The sequence below is a fragment of the Aulonocara sp. 'chitande type north' Nkhata Bay genome, linkage group LG5, assembly GCF_057382095.1.
Source record: "Aulonocara sp. 'chitande type north' Nkhata Bay isolate Kocher_YH1m ecotype deep benthic linkage group LG5, A_spYH_male_GT1.1, whole genome shotgun sequence".
NCBI lineage: Eukaryota > Metazoa > Chordata > Actinopteri > Cichliformes > Cichlidae > Aulonocara > Aulonocara sp. 'chitande type north' Nkhata Bay.
In genome coordinates, this window is record NC_141348.1 from 1,253,059 (window position 1) to 1,278,194 (window position 25,136).

Consider the following 25,136-nt stretch of genomic DNA (forward strand, 5'->3'; position numbering starts at 1 on the left):
CTGTGCTGTTGGATAAATGCTAAACTGAGCCTTTGGGTTAGGGTATTATGCAAACATGAAGGTAGGGTTATAGGATTGTCTTCGTAACTTCAGGTACTTGCCACCTAATCACCTGAATCCATAAATTGAGACATTGTGCTGGGGCCAGCAGCTTACGGCCATACCACCCTGAGCACGCCCGACCTCGTCTGATCTCGGAAGCTGAGCAGGGCTGGGCTTGGTTAGTACTTGGATGGGAGACTGCCTGGGAATACCTGGTGCTGTAAGTCTTTCATTTTCATGTCATTGAACCGCTTTTGATCCAGAGAAGGGGTGTATTAAAAGACCAAAAGCAGCTGCCCATTAATGAGGGCACATTAACGACATTGCTTTTGGCTGTTTTCCAATGTCTTGTGCTGCTAGCTGATGCCACCTACACCACACCAGGGCCTGAGTGACCGGTTGGGGCCACTTACACCACATCAGGGCCTGTGGCTCTGGCTGAGGCCACTTACACCACACCAGGGCCTGTGGCTGCTGGCTGAGGCCACTTACACCACACCAGGGCCTTAGTTGCTATTGAGGCCAATTACACCACACCATGGTCTGTGGCTCTTGCTCAGGCCACTTACACCACACCAGGGCCTGTGGCACTGGCTGAGGCCACTTACACCACACCAGGGCCTGTGGCTGCTGGCTGAGGCCACTTACACCACACAAGGGCTTGTGGCTGCTGGCTGAGGCCACCTACACCACACCAGGGCCTGTGGCTGCTGGCTGAGGTCACCTACACCACACCAGGGCCTGTGGCTCTTGCTCAGGCCACTTACACCACACCAGGGCCTGTGGCTCTTGCTCATGCCACTTACACCACACCAGGGCCTGTGGCTGCTGGCTGAGGCCACTTACACCACACAAGGGCTTGTGGCTGCTGGCTGAGGCCACTTACACCACACCAGGGCCTGTGGCTGCTGGCTGAGGCCATCTACACCACACCAGGGCCTGTGGCTGCTGGCTGAGGCGACTTACACCACACCAGGGCCCTTTTGCTGCTGGCTGAGGCCATCTACACCACACCAGGGCCTGTGGCTGCTGGCTGAGGCCACTTACACCACACCAGGGCCTGTGGCTCTTGCTCAGGCCACTCACATCACACCAGGCCCTGCGCTTCTGGCCGAGGCCATCTTCACCAAACCAGGCCCTGTGGCTCTTGCTCAGGCCACTTACACCACACCAGGGCCTGTGGCTCTGGCTTAGGCCACTTACACCACACCAGGGCCTGTGGCACTTGCTCAGGCCACTTACACCACACCAGGGCCTGTGGCTGCTGGCTGAGGCCACTTACACCACACCAGGGCCTGTGGCTCTTACTCAGGCCACTTACACCACACCAGGGCCTGTGGCATTGGCTGAGGCCACCTACACCACACCAGGGCCTGTGGCTGCTGGCTGCTGGCTGAGGCCACCTACACCACACCAGGGCCTGTGGCTGCTGGCTGAGGCCACCTACACCACACCAGGGCCTGTGGCTCTTGCTCAGGCCACTTACACCACACCAGGGCCTGTGGCTCTTGCTCATGCCACTTACACCACACCAGGGCCTGTGGCTCTTGCTCAGGCCACTCATATCACACCAGGCCCTGTGCTTCTGGCTGAGGCCACTTAGACCACACCAGGGCCTGTGGCTGCTGGCTGAGGCCACTTACACCACACCAGGGCCTGTGGCTGCTGGCTGAGGCCATCTACACCACACCAGGGCCTGTGGCTGCTGGCTGAGGCGACTTACACCACACCAGGGCCCTTTTGCTGCTGGCTGAGGCCACTTACACCACACCAGTGCCTGTGGCTTCTGGCTGAGGCGACTTACACCACACCAGGGCCTGTGGCTGCTGGCTGAGGCCACTTACACCACACCAGGGCCTGTGGCTCTTGCTCAGGCCACTCACATCACACCAGGCCCTGCGCTTCTGGCCGAGGCCATCTTCACCAAACCAGGCCCTGTGGCTCTTGCTCAGGCCACTTACACCACACCAGGGCCTGTGGCTCTGGCTTAGGCCACTTACACCACACCAGGGCCTGTGGCACTTGCTCAGGCCACTTACACCACACCAGGGCCTGTGGCTGCTGGCTGAGGCCACTTACACCACACCAGGGCCTGTGGCTCTTACTCAGGCCACTTACACCACACCAGGGCCTGTGGCACTGGCTGAGGCCACTTAGACCACACCAGGGCCTGTGGCTGCTGGCTGAGGCCACTTACACCACACCAGGGCCTGTGGCTGCTGGCTGAGGCCACTTACACCAAACCAGGGCCTGTGGCTGCTTGCTGAGGCCATCTTCACCAAACCAGGCCCTGTGCTGCTTGCTGTGGCCATGTAAAACACACCAGGTCCTGTGCTGGTTCTTGAGGCCATCTTCAACAATCCAGGGCCTGTGCTGTTGGATAAATGCCAAACTGAGCCTTTGGGTTAGGGTATTATGCAAACATGCAGGTATGGTTATAGGATTGTCTTCGTAACTTCAGGTACTTGCCACCTAATCACTTGAATCCATAAATTGAGACATTGTGCTGGAGCCAGCAACTTACGGCCATACCACCCTGAGCACGCCCGACCTCGTCTGATCTCGGAAGCAAAGCAGGGCTGGGCTTGGTTAGTACTTGGATGGGAGACTGCCTGGGAATACCTGGTGCTGTAAGCCTTTGATTTTCATGTCATTGAACCGCTTTTGATCCAGAGAAGGGGTGTATTAAAAGACCAAAAGCAGCTGCCCATTAATGAGGGCACATTAACGACATTGCTTTTGGCTGTTTTCCAATGTCTTGTGCTGCTAGCTGATGCCACTTACACCACACCAGGGCCTGTGGCTGCTGGCTGAGGCCACTTACACCACACCAGGGCCTGTGGCTGCTGGCTGAGGCCACCTACACCACACCAGGGCCTTAGTTGCTATTGAGGCCAATTACACCACACCAGGGTCTGTGGCTCTTGCTCAGGCCACTTACACCACACCAGGGCCTGTGGCACTGGCTGAGGCCACTTACACCACACCAGGGCCTGTGGCTGCTGGCTGAGGCCACCTACACCACACCAGGGCCTTAGTTGCTATTGAGGCCAATTACACCACACAAGGGCCTGTGGCTGCTGGCTGAGGCCACCTACACCACACCAGGGCCTGTGGCTGCTGGCTGAGGCCACTTACAACACACCAGGGCCTGTGGCTCTTGCTCAGGCCACTCATATCACACCAGGCCCTGCGCTTCTGGCCGAGGCCATCTTCACCAAACCAGGCCCTGTGCTGCTTGCTGTGGCCATGTACAACACACCAGGCCCTGTGCTGGTTCCTGACGCCATCTTCAACAATCCAGGGCCTGTGCTGTTGGATAAATGCCAAACTGAGCCTTTGGGTTAGGGTATTATGCAAACATGCAGGTATGGTTATAGGATTGTCTTCGTAACTTCAGGTACTTGCCACCTAATCACTTGAATCCATAAATTGAGACATTGTGCTGGGGCCAGCAGCTTACGGCCATACCACCCTGAGCACGCCCGACCTCGTCTGATCTCGGAAGCTAAGCAGGGCTGGGCTTGGTTAGTACTTGGATGGGAGACTGCCTGGGAATACCTGGTGCTGTAAGCCTTTCATTTTCATGTCATTGAACCGCTTTTGATCCAGAGAAGGGGTGTATTAAAAGACCAGAAGCAGCTCCCCATTAATGAGGGCACATTAACGACATTGCTTTTGGCTGTTTTCCATTGTCTTGTGCTGCTAGCTGATGCCACCTACACCACACCAGGGCCTGAGTGACCGGCTGGGGCCACTTACACCACATCAGGGCCTGTTGCTCTGGCTGAGGCCACTTACACCACACCAGGGCCTGTGGCTGCTGGCTGAGGCCACCTACACCACACCAGGGCCTTAGTTGCTATTGAGGCCAATTACACCACACCAGGGTATGTGGCTCTTGCTCAGGCCACTTACACCACACCAGGGCCTTAGTTGCTATTGAGGCCACTTACACCACACCAGGGCCTGTGGCACTGGCTGAGGCCACTTACACCACACCAGGGCCTGTGGCTGCTGGCTGAGGCCACCTACACCACACCAGGGCCTGTGGCTGCTGGCTGAGGCCACTTACACCACACCAGTGCCTGTGGCTTCTGGCTGAGGCGACTTACACCACACCAGGCCTGTGGCACTTGCTCAGGCCACTTACACCACACCAGGGCCTGTGGCTGCTGGCTCAGGCCACTTACACCACACCAGGGCCTGTGGCTCTTGCTCAGGCCACTTACACCACACCAGGGCCTGTGGCTGCTGGCTCAGGCCACTTACACCACACCAGGGCCTGTGGCTGCTGGCTGAGGCCACTTACACCACACCAAGGCCTGTGGCTCTTGCTCAGGCCACTCACATCACACCAGGCCCTGCGCTTCTGGCCGAGGCCATCTTCACCAAACCAGGCCCTGTGCTCCTTGCTGTGGCCATGTACAACACACCAGGCCCTGTGCTGGTTCCTGAGGCCATCTTCAACAATCCAGGGCCTGTGCTGTTGGATAAATGCCAAACTGAGCCTTTGGGTTAGGGTATTATGCAAACATGCAGGTATGGTTATAGCATTGTCTTCGTAACTTCAGGTACTTGCCACCTAATCACTTGAATCCACAAATTGAGACATTGTGCTGGAGCCAGCAGCTTACGGCCATACCACCCTGAGCACGCCCGACCTCGTCTGATCTAGGAAGCTAAGCAGGGCTGGGCTTGGTTAGTACTTGGACAGGAGACTGCCTGGGAATACCTGGTGCTGTAAGCCTTTGATTTTCATGTCATTGAACCGCTTTTGATCCAGAGAAGGGGTGTATTAAAAGACCAAAAGCAGCTGCCCATTAATGAGGGCACATTAACGACACTGCTTTTGGCTCTTTTCCAATGTCTTGTGCTGCTAGCTGATGCAACCTACACCACACAAGGGCCTGAGTGACCGGCTGGGGCCACTTACACCACATCAGGGCCTGTGGCTCTGGCTGAGGCCACTTTCACCACACCAGGGCCTGTGGCTGCTGGCTGAGGCCACCTACACCACACCAGGGCATTAGTTGCTATTGAGGCCAATTACACCACACCAGGGTCTGTGGCTCTTGCTCAGGCCACTTACACCACACCAGGGCCTGTGGCTCTTGCTCAGGCCACTTACACCACACCAGGGCCTGTGGCTGCTGGCTGAGGCCACCTACACCACACCAGGGCATTAGTTGCTATTGAGGCCAATTACACCACACCAGGGTCTGTGGCTCTTGCTCAGGCCACTTACACCACACCAGGGCCTGTGGCTCTTGCTCAGGCCACTTACACCACACCAGGGCCTGTGGCACTGGCTGAGGCCACTTACACCACACCAGGGCCTGTGGCTGCTGGCTGAGGCCACTTACACCACACCAGGGCCTGTGGCTGCTGGCTGAGGCCACTTACACCACACCAGGGCCTGTGGCTGGTGGCTGAGGCCACCTACACCACACCAGGGCCTGTGGCTGCTGGCTGAGGCCACTTACACCACACCAGGGCCCTTTTGCTGCTGGCTGAGGCCACTTACACCACACCAGTGCCTGTGGCTTCTGTCTGAGGCGACTTACACCACACCAGGGCCTGTGGCTGCTGGCTGAGGCCAATTACACCACACCAGTGCCTGTGGCTTCTGTCTGAGGCGACTTACACCACACCAGGGCCTGTGGCTGCTGGCTGAGGCCAATTACACCACACCAGGGTCTGTGGCTCTTGCTCAGGCCACTTACACCACACCAGGGCCTGTGGCACTGGCTGAGGCCACTTACACCACACCAGGGCCTGTGGCTGCTGGCTGAGGCCACTTACACCACACCAGGGCCTGTGGCTGCTGGCTGAGGCCACCTACACCACACCAGGGCCTGTGGCTGCTGACTGAGGCGACTTACACCACACCAGGGCCCTTTTGCTGCTGGCTGAGGCCACTTACACCACACCAGTGCCTGTGGCTTCTGGCTGAGGCGACTTACACCACACCAGGGCCTGTGGCTCTTGCTCAGGCCACTTACACCACACCAGGGCCTGTGGCTCTTGCTCAGGCCACTCACATCACACCAGGCCCTGCGCTTCTGGCCGAGGCCATCTTCACCAAACCAGGCCCTGTGCTGCTAGCTGTGGCCATGTACAACACACCAGGCCCTGTGCTGGTTCCTGAGGCCATCTTCAACAACCCAGGGCCTGTGCTGTTGGATAAATGCTAAACTGAGCCTTTGGGTTAGGGTATTATGCAAACATGAAGGTAGGGTTATAGGATTGTCTTCGTAACTTCAGGTACTTGCCACCTAATCACCTGAATCCATAAATTGAGACATTGTGCTGGGGCCAGCAGCTTACGGCCATACCACCCTGAGCACGCCCGACCTCGTCTGATCTCGGAAGCTGAGCAGGGCTGGGCTTGGTTAGTACTCGGATGGGAGCCTGCCTGGGAATACCTGGTGCTGTAAGCCTTTCATTTTCATGTCATTGAACCGCTTTTGATCCAGAGAAGGGGTGTATTAAAAGACCAAAAGCAGCTCCCCATTAATGAGGGCACATTAACGACATTGCTTTTGGCTGTTTTCCAATGTCTTGTGCTGCTAGCTGATGCCACCTACACCACACCAGGGCCTGAGTGACCGGCTGGGGCCACTTACACCACATCAGGGCCTGTGGCTCTGGCTGAGGCCACTTACACCACACCAGGGCCTGTGGCTGCTGGCTGAGGCCACTTACACCACACCAGGGCCTGTGGCTGCTGGCTGAGGCCACTTACACCACACCAGGGCCTTAGTTGCTATTGAGGCCAATTACACCACACCATGGTCTGTGGCTCTTGCTCAGGCCACTTACACCACACCAGGGCCTGTGGCACTGGCTGAGGCCACTTACACCACACCAGGGCCTGTGGCTGCTGGCTGAGGCCACTTACACCACATAAGGGCTTGTGGCTGCTGGCTGAGGCCACCTACACCACACCAGGGCCTGTGGCTGCTGGCTGAGGCCACCTACACCACACCAGGGCCTGTGGCTCTTGCTCAGGCCACTTACACCACACCAGGGCCTGTGGCTCTTGCTCAGGCCACTTACACCACACCAGGGCCTGTGGCTCTTGCTCAGGCCACTTACACCACACCAGGGCCTGTGGCTGCTGGCTGAGGCCACCTACACCACACCAGGGCATTAGTTGCTATTGAGGCCAATTACACCACACCAGGGTCTGTGGCTCTTGCTCAGGCCACTTACACCACACCAGGGCCTGTGGCTCTTGCTCAGGCCACTTACACCACACCAGGGCCTGTGGCACTGGCTGAGGCCACTTACACCACACCAGGGCCTGTGGCTGCTGGCTGAGGCCACTTACACCACACCAGGGCCTGTGGCTGCTGGCTGAGGCCACTTACACCACACCAGGGCCTGTGGCTGGTGGCTGAGGCCACCTACACCACACCAGGGCCTGTGGCTGCTGGCTGAGGCGACTTACACCACACCAGGGCCCTTTTGCTGCTGGCTGAGGCCACTTACACCACACCAGTGCCTGTGGCTTCTGTCTGAGGCGACTTACACCACACCAGGGCCTGTGGCTGCTGGCTGAGGCCAATTACACCACACCAGGGTCTGTGGCTCTTGCTCAGGCCACTTACACCACACCAGGGCCTGTGGCACTGGCTGAGGCCACTTACACCACACCAGGGCCTGTGGCTGCTGGCTGAGGCCACTTACACCACACCAGGGCCTGTGGCTGCTGGCTGAGGCCACTTACACCACACCAGGGCCTGTGGCTGCTGGCTGAGGCCACCTACACCACACCAGGGCCTGTGGCTGCTGACTGAGGCCACTTACACCACACCAGTGCCTGTGGCTTCTGGCTGAGGCGACTTACACCACACCAGGGCCTGTGGCTCTTGCTCAGGCCACTTACACCACACCAGGGCCTGTGGCTCTTGCTCAGGCCACTCACATCACACCAGGCCCTGCGCTTCTGGCCGAGGCCATCTTCACCAAACCAGGCCCTGTGCTGCTAGCTGTGGCCATGTACAACACACCAGGCCCTGTGCTGGTTCCTGAGGCCATCTTCAACAACCCAGGGCCTGTGCTGTTGGATAAATGCTAAACTGAGCCTTTGGGTTAGGGTATTATGCAAACATGAAGGTAGGGTTATAGGATTGTCTTCGTAACTTCAGGTACTTGCCACCTAATCACCTGAATCCATAAATTGAGACATTGTGCTGGGGCCAGCAGCTTACGGCCATACCACCCTGAGCACGCCCGACCTCGTCTGATCTCGGAAGCTGAGCAGGGCTGGGCTTGGTTAGTACTCGGATGGGAGCCTGCCTGGGAATACCTGGTGCTGTAAGCCTTTCATTTTCATGTCATTGAACCGCTTTTGATCCAGAGAAGGGGTGTATTAAAAGACCAAAAGCAGCTGCCCATTAATGAGGGCACATTAACGACATTGCTTTTGGCTGTTTTCCAATGTCTTGTGCTGCTAGCTGATGCCACCTACACCACACCAGGGCCTGAGTGACCGGCTGGGGCCACTTACACCACACCAGGGCCTGTGGCTGCTGGCTGAGGCCACTTACACCACACCAGGGCCTGTGGCTGCTGGCTGAGGCCACTTACACCACACCAGGGCCTTAGTTGCTATTGAGGCCAATTACACCACACCATGGTCTGTGGCTCTTGCTCAGGCCACTTACACCACACCAGGGCCTGTGGCACTGGCTGAGGCCACTTACACCACACCAGGGCCTGTGGCTGCTGGCTGAGGCCAGTTACACCACACCAGAGCCTGTGGCTGCTGGCTGAAGCCACTTACACCACACCAGGGCCTTAGTTGCTATTGAGGCCACTTACACCACACCAGGGCCTGTGGCTGCTGGCTGAGGCCACCTACACCACACCAGGGCCTGTGGCTGCTGGCTGAGGCCATTTACACCACACCAGGGCCTGTGGCTGCTGGCTGAAGCCACTTACACCACACCAGGGCCTTAGTTGCTATTGAGGCCACTTACACCACACCAGGGCCTGTGGCTGCTGGCTGAGGCCACCTACACCACACCAGGGCCCTTTTGCTGCTGGCTGAGGCCACTTACACCACACCAGGCCCTGTGGTTCTTGCTCAGGCCACTTACACCACACCAGGGCCTTATTTGCTATTGAGGCCACTTACACCACACCAGGGCCTGTGGCTCTGGCTTAGGCCACTTACACCACACCAGGGCCTGTGGCACTTGCTCAGGCCACTTACACCACACCAGGGCCTGTGGCTCTTGCTCAGGCCACTTACACCACACCAGGGCCTGTGGCACTGGCTGAGGCCACTTAGACCACACCAGGGCCTGTGGCTCTTGCTCAGGCCACTTACACCACACCAGGGCCTGTGGCACTGGCTGAGGCCACTTAGACCACACCAGGGCCTGTGGCTGCTGGCTGAGGCCACTCACACCACACCAGGGCCTGTGGCTGCTAGCTGAGGCCACTTACACCAAACCAGGGCCTGTGGCTGCTTGCTGAGGCCATCTTCACCAAACCAGGCCCTGTGCTGCTTGCTGTGGCCATGTAAAACACACCAGGTCCTGTGCTGGTTCTTGAGGCCATCTTCAACAATCCAGGGCCTGTGCTGTTGGATAAATGCCAAACTGAGCCTTTTGGTTAGGGTATTATGCAAACATGCAGGTATGGTTATAGGATTGTCTTCGTAACTTCAGGTACTTGCCACCTAATCACTTGAATCCATAAATTGAGACATTGTGCTGGGGCCAGCAGCTTACGGCCATACCACCCTGAGCACTCCCGACCTCGTCTGATCTCGGAAGCTAAGCAGGGCTGGGCTTGGTTAGTACTTGGATGGGAGACTGCCTGGGAATACCTGGTGCTGTAAGCCTTTCATTTTCATGTCATTGAACCGCTTTTGATCCAGAGAAGGGGTGTATTAAAAGACCAGAAGCAGCTCCCCATTAATGAGGGCACATTAACGACATTGCTTTTGGCTGTTTTCCAATGTCTTGTGCTGCTAGCTGATGCCACCTACACCACACCAGGGCCTGAGTGACCGGCTGGGGCCACTTACACCACATCAGGGCCTGTTGCTCTGGCTGAGGCCACTTACACCACACCAGGGCCTGTGGCTGCTAGCTGAGGCCACCTACACCACACCAGGGCCTTAGTTGCTATTGAGGCCAATTACACCACACCAGGGTATGTGGCTCTTGCTCAGGCCACTTACACCACACCAGGGCCTTAGTTGCTATTGAGGCCACTTACACCACACCAGGGCCTGTGGCTGCTGGCTGAGGCCACCTACACCACACCAGGGCCTTAGTTGCTATTGAGGCCAATTACACCACACCAGGGTATGTGGCTCTTGCTCAGGCCACTCACATCACACCAGGCCCTGCTCTTCTGGCCGAGGCCATCTTCACCAAACCAGGCCCTGTGGCTCTTGCTCAGGCCACTTACACCACACCAGGGCCTGTGGCTCTGGCTTAGGCCACTTACACCACACCAGGGCCTGTGGCACTTGCTCAGGCCACTTACACCACACCAGGGCCTGTGGCTGCTGGCTGAGGCCACTTACACCACACCAGGGCCTGTGGCTCTTACTCAGGCCACTTACACCACACCAGGGCCTGTGGCACTGGCTGAGGCCACTTAGACCACACCAGGGCCTGTGGCTGCTGGCTGAGGCCACTTACACCACACCAGGCCTGTGGCACTTGCTCAGGCCACTTACACCACACCAGGGCCTGTGGCTGCTGGCTGAGGCCACTTACACCACACCAGGGCCTGTTGCTCTGGCTGAGGCCACTTACACCACACCAGGGCCTGTGGCTGCTGGCTGAGGCCACCTACACCACACCAGGGCCTTAGTTGCTATTGAGGCCAATTACACCACACCAGGGTATGTGGCTCTTGCTCAGGCCACTTACACCACACCAGGGCCTTAGTTGCTATTGAGGCCAATTACACCACACCAGGGCCTGTGGCTCTTGCTCAGGCCACTCACATCACACCAGGCCCTGCGCTTCTGGCCGAGGCCATCTTCACCAAACCAGGCCCTGTGCTGCTAGCTGTGGCCATGTACAACACACCAGGCCCTGTGCTGGTTCCTGAGGCCATCTTCAACAATCCAGGGCCTGTGCTGTTGGATAAATGCTAAACTGAGCCTTTGGGTTAGGGTATTATGCAAACATGAAGGTAGGGTTATAGGATTGTCTTCGTAACTTCAGGTACTTGCCACCTAATCACCTGAATCCATAAATTGAGACATTGTGCTGGGGCCAGCAGCTTACGGCCATACCACCCTGAGCACGCCCGACCTCGTCTGATCTCGGAAGCTGAGAAGGGCTGGGCTTGGTTAGTACTTGGATGGGAGACTGCCTGGGAATACCTGGTGCTGTAAGCCTTTCATTTTAATGTCATTGAACCGCTTTTGATCCAGAGAAGGGGTGTATTAAAAGACCAAAAGCAGCTGCCCATTAATGAGGGCACATTAACGACATTGCTTTTGGCTGTTTTCCAATGTCTTGTGCTGCTAGCTGATGCCACCTACACCACACCAGGGCCTGAGTGACCGGCTGGGGCCACTTACACCACATCAGGGCCTGTGGCTCTGGCTGAGGCCACTTACACCACACCAGGGCCTGTGGCTGCTGGCTGAGGCCACTTACACCACACCAGGGCCTTAGTTGCTATTGAGGCCAATTACACCACACCATGGTCTGTGGCTCTTGCTCAGGCCACTTACACCACACCAGGGCCTGTGGCACTGGCCGAGGCCACTTACACCACACCAGGGCCTGTGGCTGCTGGCTGAGGCCACTTACACCACACAAGGGCTTGTGGCTGCTGGCTGAGGCCACCTACACCACACCAGGGCCTGTGGCTGCTGGCTGAGGCCACCTACACCACACCAGGGCCTGTGGCTCTTGCTCAGGCCACTTACACCACACCAGGGCCTGTGGCTCTTGCTCAGGCCACTTACACCACACCAGGGCCTGTGGCTCTTGCTCAGGCCACTCATATCACACCAGGGCCTGTGGCTGCTGGCTGAGGCCACTTACACCACACCAGGGCCTGTGGCTGCTGGCTGAGGCCATCTACACCACACCAGGGCCTGTGGCTGCTGGCTGAGGCGACTTACACCACACCAGGGCCCTTTTGCTGCTGGCTGAGGCCACTTACACCACACCAGTGCCTGTGGCTTCTGGCTGAGGCGACTTACACCACACCAGGGCCTGTGGCTGCTGGCTGAGGCCACTTACACCACACCAGGGCCTGTGGCTCTTGCTCAGGCCACTCACATCACACCAGGCCCTGCGCTTCTGGCCGAGGCCATCTTCACCAAACCAGGCCCTGTGGCTCTTGCTCAGGCCACTTACACCACACCAGGGCCTGTGGCTGCTGGCTGAGGCCACTTACACCACACCAGGGCCTGTGGCTGGTGGCTGAGGCCACCTACACCACACCAGGGCCTGTGGCTGCTGGCTGAGGCGACTTACACCACACCAGGGCCCTTTTGCTGCTGGCTGAGGCCACTTACACCACACCAGTGCCTGTGGCTTCTGTCTGAGGCCACTTACACCACACCAGGGCCTGTGGCTGCTGGCTGAGGCCAATTACACCACACAAGGGCTTGTGGCTGCTGGCTGAGGCGACTTACACCACACCAGGGCCTGTGGCTGCTGGCTGAGGCCAATTACACCACACCAGGGTCTGTGGCTCTTGCTCAGGCCACTTACACCACACCAGGGCCTGTGGCTGCTGGCTGAGGCCACTTACACCACACCAGGGCCTGTGGCTGGTGGCTGAGGCCACCTACACCACACCAGGGCCTGTGGCTGCTGGCTGAGGCGACTTACACCACACCAGGGCCCTTTTGCTGCTGGCTGAGGCCACTTACACCACACCAGTGCCTGTGGCTTCTGTCTGAGGCGACTTACACCACACCAGGGCCTGTGGCTGCTGGCTGAGGCCAATTACACCACACCAGGGTCTGTGGCTCTTGCTCAGGCCACTTACACCACACCAGGGCCTGTGGCACTGGCTGAGGCCACTTACACCACACCAGGGCCTGTGGCTGCTGGCTGAGGCCACTTACACCACACCAGGGCCTGTGGCTGCTGGCTGAGGCCACTTACACCACACCAGGGCCTGTGGCTGCTGGCTGAGGCCACCTACACCACACCAGGGCCTGTGGCTGCTGGCTGAGGCGACTTACACCACACCAGGGCCCTTTTGCTGCTGGCTGAGGCCACTTACACCACACCAGTGCCTGTGGCTTCTGGCTGAGGCGACTTACACCACACCAGGGCCTGTGGCTGCTGGCTGATGCCACCTACACCACACCAGGGCCTGAGTGACCGGCTGGGGCCACTTACACCACATCAGGGCCTGTGGCTGCTGGCTGAGGCCAGTTACACCACACCAGAGCCTGTGGCTGCTGGCTGAAGCCACTTACACCACACCAGGGCCTTAGTTGCTATTGAGGCCACTTACACCACACCAGGGCCTGTGGCTGCTGGCTGAGGCCACCTACACCACACCAGGGCCCTTTTGCTGCTGGCTGAGGCCACTTACACCACACCAGTGCCTGTGGCTTCTGGCTGAGGCCACTTACACCACACCAGGGCCTGTGGCTGCTGGCTGAGGCCACTTACACCACACCAGGGCCTGTGGCTCTTGCTCAGGCCACTCACATCACACCAGGCCCTGCGCTTCTGGCCGAGGCCATCTTCACCAAACCAGGCCCTGTGGTTCTTGCTCAGGCCACTTACACCACACCAGGGCCTGTGGCACTTGCTCAGGCCACTTACACCACACCAGGGCCTGTGGCTGCTGGCTGAGGCCACTTACACCACACCAGGGCCTGTGGCTCTTGCTCAGGCCACTTACACCACACCAGGGCCTGTGGCTGCTGGCTGAGGCCACTTACACCACACCAGGGCCTGTGGCTGCTGGCTGAGGCCACCTACACCACACCAGGGCCTTAGTTGCTATTGAGGCCAATTACACCACACCAGGGCCTGTGGCTCTTGCTCAGGCCACTCACATCACACCAGGCCCTGCGCTTCTGGCCGAGGCCATCTTCACCAAACCAGGCCCTGTGCTGCTAGCTGTGGCCATGTACAACACACCAGGCCCTGTGCTGGTTCCTGAGGCCATCTTTAACAATCCAGGGCCTGTGCTGTTGGATAAATGCTAAACTGAGCCTTTGGGTTAGGGTATTATGCAAACATGAAGGTAGGGTTATAGGATTGTCTTCGTAACTTCAGGTACTTGCCACCTAATCACCTGAATCCATAAATTGAGACATTGTGCTGGGGCCAGCAGCTTACGGCCATACCACCCTGAGCACGCCCGACCTCGTCTGATCTCGGAAGCTGAGAAGGGCTGGGCTTGGTTAGTACTTGGATGGGAGACTGCCTGGGAATACCTGGTGCTGTAAGCCTTTCATTTTAATGTCATTGAACCGCTTTTGATCCAGAGAAGGGGTGTATTAAAAGACCAAAAGCAGCTGCCCATTAATGAGGGCACATTAACGACATTGCTTTTGGCTGTTTTCCAATGTCTTGTGCTGCTAGCTGATGCCACCTACACCACACCAGGGCCTGAGTGACCGGCTGGGGCCACTTACACCACATCAGGGCCTGTGGCTCTGGCTGAGGCCACTTACACCACACCAGGGCCTTAGTTGCTATTGAGGCCAATTACACCACACCATGGTCTGTGGCTCTTGCTCAGGCCACTTACACCACACCAGGGCCTGTGGCTGCTGGCTGATGCCACCTACACCACACCAGGGCCTGAGTGACCGGCTGGGGCCACTTACACCACACCAGGGCCTGTGGCTCTTGCTCAGGCCACTCACATCACACCAGGCCCTGCGCTTCTGGCCGAGGCCATCTTCACCAAACCAGGCCCTGTGGTTCTTGCTCAGGCCACTTACACCACACCAGGGCCTGTGGCACTTGCTCAGGCCACATACACCACACCAGGGCCTGTGGCTGCTGGCTGAGGCCACTTACACCACACCAGGGCCTGTGGCTCTTGCTCAGGCCACTTACACCACACCAGGGCCTGTGGCTGCTGGCTGAGGCCACTTACACCACACCAGGGCCTGTGGCTGCTGGCTGAGGCCACCTACACCACACCAGGGCCTGTGGCTGCTGGCTGAGGCCACCTACACCACACCAGGGCCTGTGGCTGCTGGCTGAGGCCACTTACACCACACCAGTGCCTGTGGCTTCTGGCTGAGGCGACTTACACCACACCAGGGCCTGTGGCTGCTGGCTGAGGCCACTTACACCACACCAGTGCCTGTGGCTGCTGGCTGAGGCCAATTACACCACACAAGGGTCTGTGGCTCTTGCTCAGGCCACTTACACCACACCAGGGCCTGTGGCTGCTGGCTGAGGCCACTTACACCACACCAGGGCCTGTGGCTGCTGGCTGAGGCCACCTACACCACACCAGGGCCTGTGGCTGCTGGCTGAGGCGACTTACACCACACCAGGGCCCTTTTGCTGCTGGCTGAGGCCACTTACACCACACCAGTGCCTGTGGCTTCTGTCTGAGGCGACTTACACCACACCAGGGCCTGTGGCTGCTGGCTGAGGCCAATTACACCACACCAGGGTCTGTGGCTCTTGCTCAGGCCACTTACACCACACCAGGGCCTGTGGCACTGGCTGAGGCCACTTACACCACACCAGGGCCTGTGGCTGCTGGCTGAGGCCACTTACACCACACCAGGGCCTGTGGCTGCTGGCTGAGGCCACTTACACCACACCAGGGCCTGTGGCTGCTGGCTGAGGCCACCTACACCACACCAGGGCCTGTGGCTGCTGGCTGAGGCGACTTACACCACACCAGGGCCCTTTTGCTGCTGGCTGAGGCCACTTACACCACACCAGTGCCTGTGGCTTCTGGCTGAGGCGACTTACACCACACCAGGGCCTGTGGCTGCTGGCTGATGCCACCTACACCACACCAGGGCCTGAGTGACCGGCTGGGGCCACTTACACCACACCAGGGCCTGTGGCTCTTGCTCAGGCCACTCACATCACACCAGGCCCTGCGCTTCTGGCCGAGGCCATCTTCACCAAACCAGGCCCTGTGGTTCTTGCTCAGGCCACTTACACCACACCAGGGCCTGTGGCACTTGCTCAGGCCACTTACACCACACCAGGGCCTGTGGCTGCTGGCTGAGGCCACTTACACCACACCAGGGCCTGTGGCTCTTGCTCAGGCCACTTACACCACACCAGGGCCTGTGGCTGCTGGCTGAGGCCACTTACACCACACCAGGGCCTGTGGCTGCTGGCTGAGGCCACCTACACCACACCAGGGCCTGTGGCTGCTGGCTGAGGCCACCTACACCACACCAGGGCCTGTGGCTGCTGGCTGAGGCCACTTACACCACACCAGTGCCTGTGGCTTCTGGCTGAGGCGACTTACACCACACCAGGGCCTGTGGCTGCTGGCTGAGGCCACTTACACCACACCAGTGCCTGTGGCTTCTGTCTGAGGCGACTTACACCACACCAGGGCCTGTGGCTGCTGGCTGAGGCCAATTACACCACACAAGGGCTTGTGGCTGCTGGCTGAGGCGACTTACACCACACCAGGGCCTGTGGCTGCTGGCTGAGGCCAATTACACCACACCAGGGTCTGTGGCTCTTGCTCAGGCCACTTACACCACACCAGGGCCTGTGGCTGCTGGCTGAGGCCACTTAAACCACACCAGGGCCTGTGGCTGGTGGCTGAGGCCACCTACACCACACCAGGGCCTGTGGCTGCTGGCTGAGGCGACTTACACCACACCAGGGCCCTTTTGCTGCTGGCTGAGGCCACTTACACCACACCAGTGCCTGTGGCTTCTGTCTGAGGCGACTTACACCACACCAGGGCCTGTGGCTGCTGGCTGAGGCCAATTACACCACACCAGGGTCTGTGGCTCTTGCTCAGGCCACTTACACCACACCAGGGCCTGTGGCACTGGCTGAGGCCACTTACACCACACCAGGGCCTGTGGCTGCTGGCTGAGGCCACTTACACCACACCAGGGCCTGTGGCTGCTGGCTGAGGCCACCTACACCACACCAGGCCCTGTGCTGGTTCCTGAGGCCATCTTCAACAATCCAGGGCCTGTGCTGTTGGATAAATGCTAAACTGAGCCTTTGGGTTAGGGTATTATGCAAACATGAAGGTAGGGTTATAGGATTGTCTTCGTAACTTCAGGTACTTGCCACCTAATCACCTGAATCCATAAATTGAGACATTGTGCTGGGGCCAGCAGCTTACGGCCATACCACCCTGAGCACGCCCGACCTCGTCTGATCTCGGAAGCTGAGCAGGGCTGGGCTTGGTTAGTACTTGGATGGGAGACTGCCTGGGAATACCTGGTGCTGTAAGCCTTTCTTTTTCATGTCATTGACCCGCTTTTGATCCAGAGAAGGGGTGTATTAAAAGACCAAAAGCAGCTGCCCATTAATGAGGGCACATTAACGACATTGCTTTTGGCTGTTTTCCAATGTCTTGTGCTGCTAGCTGATGCCACCTACACCACACCAGGGCCTGAGTGACCGGCTGGGGCCACTTACACCACATCAGGGCCTGTGGCTCTGACTGAGGCCACTTACACCACACCAGGGCCTGTGGCTGCTGGCTGAGGCGACTTACACCACACCAGGGCCTGTGGCTGCTGGCTGAGGCCACTTACACCACACCAGGGCCTTAGTTGCTATTGAGGCCAATTACACCACACCATGGTCTGTGGCTCTTGCTCAGGCCACTTACACCACACCAGGGCCTGTGGCACTGGCTGAGGCCACTTACACCACACCAGGGCCTGTGGCTGCTGGCTGAGGCCACCTACACCACACCAGGGCCTGTGGCTGCTGGCTGAGGCCACCTACACCACACCAGGGCCTGTGGCTCTTGCTCAGGCCACTTACACCACACCAGGGCCTGTGGCTCTTGCTCAGGCCACTTACACCACACCAGGGCCTGTGGCTCTTGCTCAGGCCACTCATATCACACCAGGCCCTGTGCTTCTGGCTGAGGCCACTTAGACCACACCAGGGCCTGTGGCTGCTGGCTGAGGCCACTTACACCACACCAGGGCCTGTGGCTGCTGGCTGAGGCCATCTACACCACACCAGGGCCTGTGGCTGCTGGCTGAGGCGACTTACACCACACCAGGGCCCTTTTGCTGCTGGCTGAGGCCACTTACACCACTCCAGTGCCTGTGGCTTCTGGCTGAGGCGACTTACACCACACCAGGGCCTGTGGCTGCTGGCTGAGGCCACTTACACCACACAAGGGCCTGTGGCTCTTGCTCAGGCCACTCACATCACACCAGGCCCTGCGCTTCTGGCCGAGGCCATCTTCACCAAACCAGGCCCTGTGGCTCTTGCTCAGGCCACTTACACCACACCAGGGCCTGTGGCTCTGGCTTAGGCCACTTACACCACACCAGGGCCTGTGGCACTTGCTCAGGCCACTTACACCACACCAGGGCCTGTGGCTGCTGGCTGAGGCCACTTACACCACACCAGGGCCTGTGGCTCTTACTCAGGCCACTTACACCACACCAGGGCCTGTGGCACTGGCTGAGGCCACTTAGACCACACCAGGGCCTGTGGCTGCTGGCTGAGGCCACTTACACCACACCAGGGCCTGTGGCTGCTGGGTGAGGCCACTTACACCAAACCAGGGCCTGTGGCTGCTTGCTGAGGCCATCTTCACCAAACCAGGCCCTGTGCTGCTTGCTGTGGCCATGTAAAACACACCAGGTCCTGTGCTGGTTCTTGAGGCCATCTTCAACAATCCAGGGCCTGTGCTGTTGGATAAATGCCAAACTGAGCCTTTGGGTTAGGGTATTATGCAAACATGCAGGTATGGTTATAGGATTGTCTTCGTAACTTCAGGTACTTGCCACCTAATCACTTGAATCCATAAATTGAGACATTGTGCTGGAGCCAGCAGCTTACGGCCATACCACCCTGAGCACGCCCGACCTCGTCTGATCTCGGAAGCTAAGCAGGGCTGGGCTTGGTTAGTACTTGGATGGGAGACTGCCTGGGAATACCTGGTGCTGTAAGCCTTTCATTTTCATGTCATTGAACCGCTTTTGATCCAGAGAAGGGGTGTATTAAAAGACCAAAAGCAGCTCCCCATTAATGAGGGCACATTAACGACATTGCTTTTGGCTGTTTTCCAATGTCTTGTGCTGCTAGCTGATGCCACTTACACCACACCAGGGCCTGTGGCTGCTGGCTGAGGCCACTTACACCACACCAGGGCCTGTGGCTGCTGGCTGAGGCCACCTACACCACACCAGGGCCTTAGTTGCTATTGAGACCAATTACACCACACAAGGGCCTGTGGCTGCTGGCTGAGGCCACCTACACCACACCAGGGCCTGTGGCTGCTGGCTGAGGCCACTTACAACACACCAGGGCCTGTGGCTCTTGCTCAGGCCACTCATATCACACCAGGCCCTGTGCTTCTGGCCGAGGCCATCTTCACCAAACCAGGCCCTGTGCTGCTTGCTGAGGCCATGTACAACACACCAGGCCCTGTGCTGGTTCCTGACGCCATCTTCAACAATCCAGGGCCTGTGCTGTTGGATAAATGCCAAACTGAGCCTTTGGGTTAGGGTATTATGCAAACATGCAGGTATGGTTATAGGATTGTCTTCGTAACTTCAGGTACTTGCCACCTAATCACTTGAATCCATAAATTGAGACATTGTGCTGGGGCCAGCAGCTTACGGCCATACCACCCTGAGCACGCCCGACCTCGTCTGATCTCGGAAGCTAAGCAGGGCTGGGCTTGGTTAGTACTTGGATGGGAGACTGCCTGGGAATACCTGGTGCTGTAAGCCTTTGATTTTCATGTCATTGAACCGCTTTTGATCCAGAGAAGGGGTGTATTAAAAGACCAAAAGCAGCTGCCCATTAATGAGGGCACATTAACGACATTGCTTTTGGCTGTTTTCCAATGTCTTGTGCTGCTAGCTGATGCCACCTACACCACACCACGGCCTTATTTGCTGGCTGAGGCCACATACACCAAACCAGGGCCTTAGTTGCTATTGAGGCCAATTACACCACACCAGGGCCTGTGGCTCTTGCTCAGGCCACTTACACCACACCAGGGCCTGTGGCACTGGCTGAGGCCACTTACACCACACCAGGGCCTGTGGCTCTTGCTCAGGCCACTTACACCACACCAGGGCCTGTGGCTCTTGCTCAGGCCACTCATATCACGCCAGGCCCTGTGCTTCTGGCCGAGGCCATCTTCACCAAACCAGGCCCTGTGCTGCTTGCTGTGGCCATGTACAACACACCAGGCCCTGTGCTGGTTCCAGAGGCCATCTTCAACAATCCAGGGCCTGTGCTGTTGGATAAATGCCAAACTGAGCCTTTGCGTTAGGGTATTATGCAAACATGCAGGTATGGTTATAGGATTGTCTTCGTAACTTCAGGTACTTGCCACCTAATCACTTGAATCCATAAATTGAGACATTGTGCTGGGGCCATCAGCTTACGGCCATACCACCCTGAGCACGCCTGACCTCGTCTGATCTCGGAAGCTAAGCAGGGCTGGGCTTGGTTAGTACTTGGATGGGAGACTACCTGGGAATACCTGGTGCTGTAAGCCTTTCATGTCATTGAACCGCTTTTGATCCAGAGAAGGGGTGTATTAAAAGACCAAAAGAATCTGCCCATTAATGAGGGCACATTAACGACATTGCTTTTGGCTCTTTTCCAATGTCTTGTGCTGCTAGCTGATGCAACGTACACCACACAAGGGCCTGAGGGACCGGCTGGGGCCACTTACACCACACCAGGGCCTGTGGCTGCTGGCTGAGGCCACCTACACCACACCAGGGCCTTAGTTGCTATTGAGGCCAATTACACCACACCAGGGTCTGTGGCTCTTGCTCAGGCCACTTACACCACACCAGGGCCTGTGGCACTGGCTGAGGCCACTTACACCACACCAGGGCCTGTGGCTGCTGGCTGAGGCCACCTACACCACACCAGGGCCTTAGTTGCTATTGAGGCCAATTACACCACACAAGGGCCTGTGGCTGCTGGCTGAGGCCACCTACACCACACCAGGGCCTGTGGCTGCTGGCTGAGGCCACTTACACCACACCAGTGCCTGTGGCTTCTGGCTGAGGCGACTTACACCACACCAGGGCCTGTGGCTGCTGGCTGAGGCCACTTACACCACACCAAGGCCTGTGGCTCTTGCGCAGGCCACTCACATCACACCAGGCCCTGCGCTTCTGGCCGAGGCCATCTTCACCAAACCAGGCCCTGTGCTGCTTGCTGTGGCCATGTACAACACACCAGGCCCTGTGCTGGTTCCTGAGGCCATCTTCAACAATCCAGGGCCTGTGCTGTTGGATAAATGCCAAACTGAGCCTTTGGGTTAGGGTATTATGCAAACATGCAGGTATGGTTATAGGATTGTCTTCGTAACTTCAGGTACTTGCCACCTAATCACTTGAATCCATAAATTGAGACATTGTGCTGGGGCCAGCAGCTTACGGCCATACCACCCTGAGCACGCCCGACCTCGTCTGATCTCGGAAGCTGAGCAGGGCTGGGCTTGGTTAGTACTTGGATGGGAGACTGCCTGGGAATACCTGGTGCTGTAAGCCTTTCATTTTCATGTCATTGAACCGCTTTTGATCCAGAGAAGGGGTGTATTAAAAGACCAAAAGCAGCTGCCCATTAATGAGGGCACATTAACGACACTGCTTTTGGCTCTTTTCCAATGTCTTGTGCTGCTAGCTGATGCCACCTACACCACACCAGGGCCTGAGTGACCGGCTGGGGCCACTTACACCACATCAGGGCCTGTGGCTCTGGCTGAGGCCACTTACACCACACCAGGGCCTGTGGCTGCTGGCTGAAACCAGTTACACCACACCAGAGCCTGTGGCTGCTGGCTGAAGCCACTTACACCACACCAGGGCCTTAGTTGCTATTGAGGCCACTTACACCACACCAGTGCCTGTGGCTGCTGGCTGAGGCCACCTACACCACACCAGGGCCTGTGGCTGCTGGCTGAGGCGACTTACACCACACCAGGGCCCTTTTGCTGCTGGCTGAGGCCACTTACACCACACCAGTGCCTGTGGCTTCTGGCTGAGGCGACTTACACCACACCAGGGCCTGTGGCTGCTGGCTGAGGCCACTTACACCACACAAGGGCCTGTGGCTCTTGCTCAGGCCACTCACATCACACCAGGCCCTGCGCTTCTGGCCGAGGCCATCTTCACCAAACCAGGCCCTGTGGTTCTTGCTCAGGCCACTTACACCACACCAGGGCCTGTGGCTCTGGCTTAGGCCACTTACACCACACCAGGGCCTGTGGCACTTGCTCAGGCCACTTACACCACACCAGGGCCTTAGTTGCTATTGAGACCAATTACACCACACAAGGGCCTGTGGCTGCTGGCTGAGGCCACCTACACCACACCAGGGCCTGTGGCTGCTGGCTGAGGCCACTTACAACACACCAGGGCCTGTGGCTCTTGCTCAGGCCACTCATATCACACCAGGCCCTGTGCTTCTGGCCGAGGCCATCTTCACCAAACCAGGCCCTGTGCTGCTTGCTGAGGCCATGTACAACACACCAGGCCCTGTGCTGGTTCCTGACGCCATCTTCAACAATCCAGGGCCTGTGCTGTTGGATAAATGCCAAACTGAGCCTTTGGGTTAGGGTATTATGCAAACATGCAGGTATGGTTATAGGATTGTCTTCGTAACTTCAGGTACTTGCCACCTAATCACTTGAATCCATAAATTGAGACATTGTGCTGGGGCCAGCAGCTTACGGCCATACCACCCTGAGCACGCCCGACCTCGTCTGATCTCGGAAGCTAAGCAGGGCTGGGCTTGGTTAGTACTTGGATGGGAGACTGCCTGGGAATACCTGGTGCTGTAAGCCTTTGATTTTCATGTCATTGAACCGCTTTTGATCCAGAGAAGGGGTGTATTAAAAGACCAAAAGCAGCTGCCCATTAATGAGGGCACATTAACGACATTGCTTTTGGCTGTTTTCCAATGTCTTGTGCTGCTAGCTGATGCCACCTACACCACACCACGGCCTTATTTGCTGGCTGAGGCCACATACACCAAACCAGGGCCTTAGTTGCTATTGAGGCCAATTACACCACACCAGGGCCTGTGGCTCTTGCTCAGGCCACTTACACCACACCAGGGCCTGTGGCACTGGCTGAGGCCACTTACACCACACCAGGGCCTGTGGCTCTTGCTCAGGCCACTTACACCACACCAGGGCCTGTGGCTCTTGCTCAGGCCACTCATATCACGCCAGGCCCTGTGCTTCTGGCCGAGGCCATCTTCACCAAACCAGGCCCTGTGCTGCTTGCTGTGGCCATGTACAACACACCAGGCCCTGTGCTGGTTCCAGAGGCCATCTTCAACAATCCAGGGCCTGTGTTGTTGGATAAATGCCAAACTGAGCCTTTGGGTTAGGGTATTATGCAAACATGCAGGTATGGTTATAGGATTGTCTTCGTAACTTCAGGTACTTGCCACCTAATCACTTGAATCCATAAATTGAGACATTGTGCTGGGGCCATCAGCTTACGGCCATACCACCCTGAGCACGCCTGACCTCGTCTGATCTCGGAAGCTAAGCAGGGCTGGGCTTGGTTAGTACTTGGATGGGAGACTACCTGGGAATACCTGGTGCTGTAAGCCTTTCATGTCATTGAACCGCTTTTGATCCAGAGAAGGGGTGTATTAAAAGACCAAAAGAATCTGCCCATTAATGAGGGCACATTAACGACATTGCTTTTGGCTCTTTTCCAATGTCTTGTGCTGCTAGCTGATGCAACGTACACCACACAAGGGCCTGAGGGACCGGCTGGGGCCACTTACACCACACCAGGGCCTGTGGCTGCTGGCTGAGGCCACCTACACCACACCAGGGCCTTAGTTGCTATTGAGGCCAATTACACCACACCAGGGTCTGTGGCTCTTGCTCAGGCCACTTACACCACACCAGGGCCTGTGGCACTGGCTGAGGCCACTTACACCACACCAGGGCCTGTGGCTGCTGGCTGAGGCCACCTACACCACACCAGGGCCTTAGTTGCTATTGAGGCCAATTACACCACACAAGGGCCTGTGGCTGCTGGCTGAGGCCACCTACACCACACCAGGGCCTGTGGCTGCTGGCTGAGGCCACTTACACCACACCAGTGCCTGTGGCTTCTGGCTGAGGCGACTTACACCACACCAGGGCCTGTGGCTGCTGGCTGAGGCCACTTACACCACACCAAGGCCTGTGGCTCTTGCGCAGGCCACTCACATCACACCAGGCCCTGCGCTTCTGGCCGAGGCCATCTTCACCAAACCAGGCCCTGTGCTGCTTGCTGTGGCCATGTACAACACACCAGGCCCTGTGCTGGTTCCTGAGGCCATCTTCAACAATCCAGGGCCTGTGCTGTTGGATAAATGCCAAACTGAGCCTTTGGGTTAGGGTATTATGCAAACATGCAGGTATGGTTATAGGATTGTCTTCGTAACTTCAGGTACTTGCCACCTAATCACTTGAATCCATAAATTGAGACATTGTGCTGGGGCCAGCAGCTTACGGCCATACCACCCTGAGCACGCCCGACCTCGTCTGATCTCGGAAGCTGAGCAGGGCTGGGCTTGGTTAGTACTTGGATGGGAGACTGCCTGGGAATACCTGGTGCTGTAAGCCTTTCATTTTCATGTCATTGAACCGCTTTTGATCCAGAGAAGGGGTGTATTAAAAGACCAAAAGCAGCTGCCCATTAATGAGGGCACATTAACGACACTGCTTTTGGGTCTTTTCCAATGTCTTGTGCTGCTAGCTGATGCCACCTACACCACACCAGGGCCTGAGTGACCGGCTGGGGCCACTTACACCACATCAGGGCCTGTGGCTCTGGCTGAGGCCACTTACACCACACCAGGGCCTGTGGCTGCTGGCTGAAACCAGTTACACCACACCAGAGCCTGTGGCTGCTGGCTGAAGCCACTTACACCACACCAGGGCCTTAGTTGCTATTGAGGCCACTTACACCA

General features: G+C 57.7%; 7 non-coding genes and 10 pseudogenes across 7 annotated transcripts; all 17 read left to right on the top strand.

Moving 5' to 3' along the window:
- Positions 1-150: 150 nt before the first annotated feature.
- LOC147329521 (5S ribosomal RNA) lies at positions 151-269 on the top strand (annotated as a pseudogene).
- A 2,291-nt stretch (positions 270-2,560) lies between these two features.
- On the top strand, positions 2,561-2,679 carry LOC147329522 (5S ribosomal RNA; annotated as a pseudogene).
- Positions 2,680-3,499: 820 nt separating this feature from the next.
- Positions 3,500-3,618, top strand: LOC147329523 (5S ribosomal RNA). Its single transcript, XR_015129530.1, has one exon. It is a non-coding gene; the product is annotated as a 5S ribosomal RNA (ribosomal RNA).
- Positions 3,619-4,673: 1,055 nt separating this feature from the next.
- On the top strand, positions 4,674-4,792 carry LOC147329524 (5S ribosomal RNA; annotated as a pseudogene).
- Positions 4,793-6,366: 1,574 nt separating this feature from the next.
- On the top strand, positions 6,367-6,485 carry LOC147329525 (5S ribosomal RNA; annotated as a pseudogene).
- A 1,770-nt stretch (positions 6,486-8,255) lies between these two features.
- Positions 8,256-8,374, top strand: LOC147329526 (5S ribosomal RNA; annotated as a pseudogene).
- A 1,411-nt stretch (positions 8,375-9,785) lies between these two features.
- LOC147329527 (5S ribosomal RNA) lies at positions 9,786-9,904 on the top strand. The gene has a single exon (XR_015129569.1). It is a non-coding gene; the product is annotated as a 5S ribosomal RNA (ribosomal RNA).
- Positions 9,905-11,306: 1,402 nt separating this feature from the next.
- On the top strand, positions 11,307-11,425 carry LOC147329528 (5S ribosomal RNA; annotated as a pseudogene).
- A 2,926-nt stretch (positions 11,426-14,351) lies between these two features.
- LOC147329529 (5S ribosomal RNA) lies at positions 14,352-14,470 on the top strand (annotated as a pseudogene).
- A 2,849-nt stretch (positions 14,471-17,319) lies between these two features.
- On the top strand, positions 17,320-17,438 carry LOC147329530 (5S ribosomal RNA; annotated as a pseudogene).
- Positions 17,439-19,010: 1,572 nt separating this feature from the next.
- LOC147329531 (5S ribosomal RNA) lies at positions 19,011-19,129 on the top strand. The gene has a single exon (XR_015129532.1). It is a non-coding gene; the product is annotated as a 5S ribosomal RNA (ribosomal RNA).
- Positions 19,130-19,793: 664 nt separating this feature from the next.
- On the top strand, positions 19,794-19,912 carry LOC147329532 (5S ribosomal RNA). Its single transcript, XR_015129533.1, has one exon. It is a non-coding gene; the product is annotated as a 5S ribosomal RNA (ribosomal RNA).
- Positions 19,913-20,572: 660 nt separating this feature from the next.
- LOC147329533 (5S ribosomal RNA) lies at positions 20,573-20,691 on the top strand. The gene has a single exon (XR_015129616.1). It is a non-coding gene; the product is annotated as a 5S ribosomal RNA (ribosomal RNA).
- An 893-nt stretch (positions 20,692-21,584) lies between these two features.
- On the top strand, positions 21,585-21,703 carry LOC147329534 (5S ribosomal RNA; annotated as a pseudogene).
- Positions 21,704-22,879: 1,176 nt separating this feature from the next.
- On the top strand, positions 22,880-22,998 carry LOC147329535 (5S ribosomal RNA). Its single transcript, XR_015129535.1, has one exon. It is a non-coding gene; the product is annotated as a 5S ribosomal RNA (ribosomal RNA).
- Positions 22,999-23,658: 660 nt separating this feature from the next.
- On the top strand, positions 23,659-23,777 carry LOC147329536 (5S ribosomal RNA). The gene has a single exon (XR_015129617.1). It is a non-coding gene; the product is annotated as a 5S ribosomal RNA (ribosomal RNA).
- Positions 23,778-24,670: 893 nt separating this feature from the next.
- LOC147329537 (5S ribosomal RNA) lies at positions 24,671-24,789 on the top strand (annotated as a pseudogene).
- Positions 24,790-25,136: the final 347 nt, after the last annotated feature.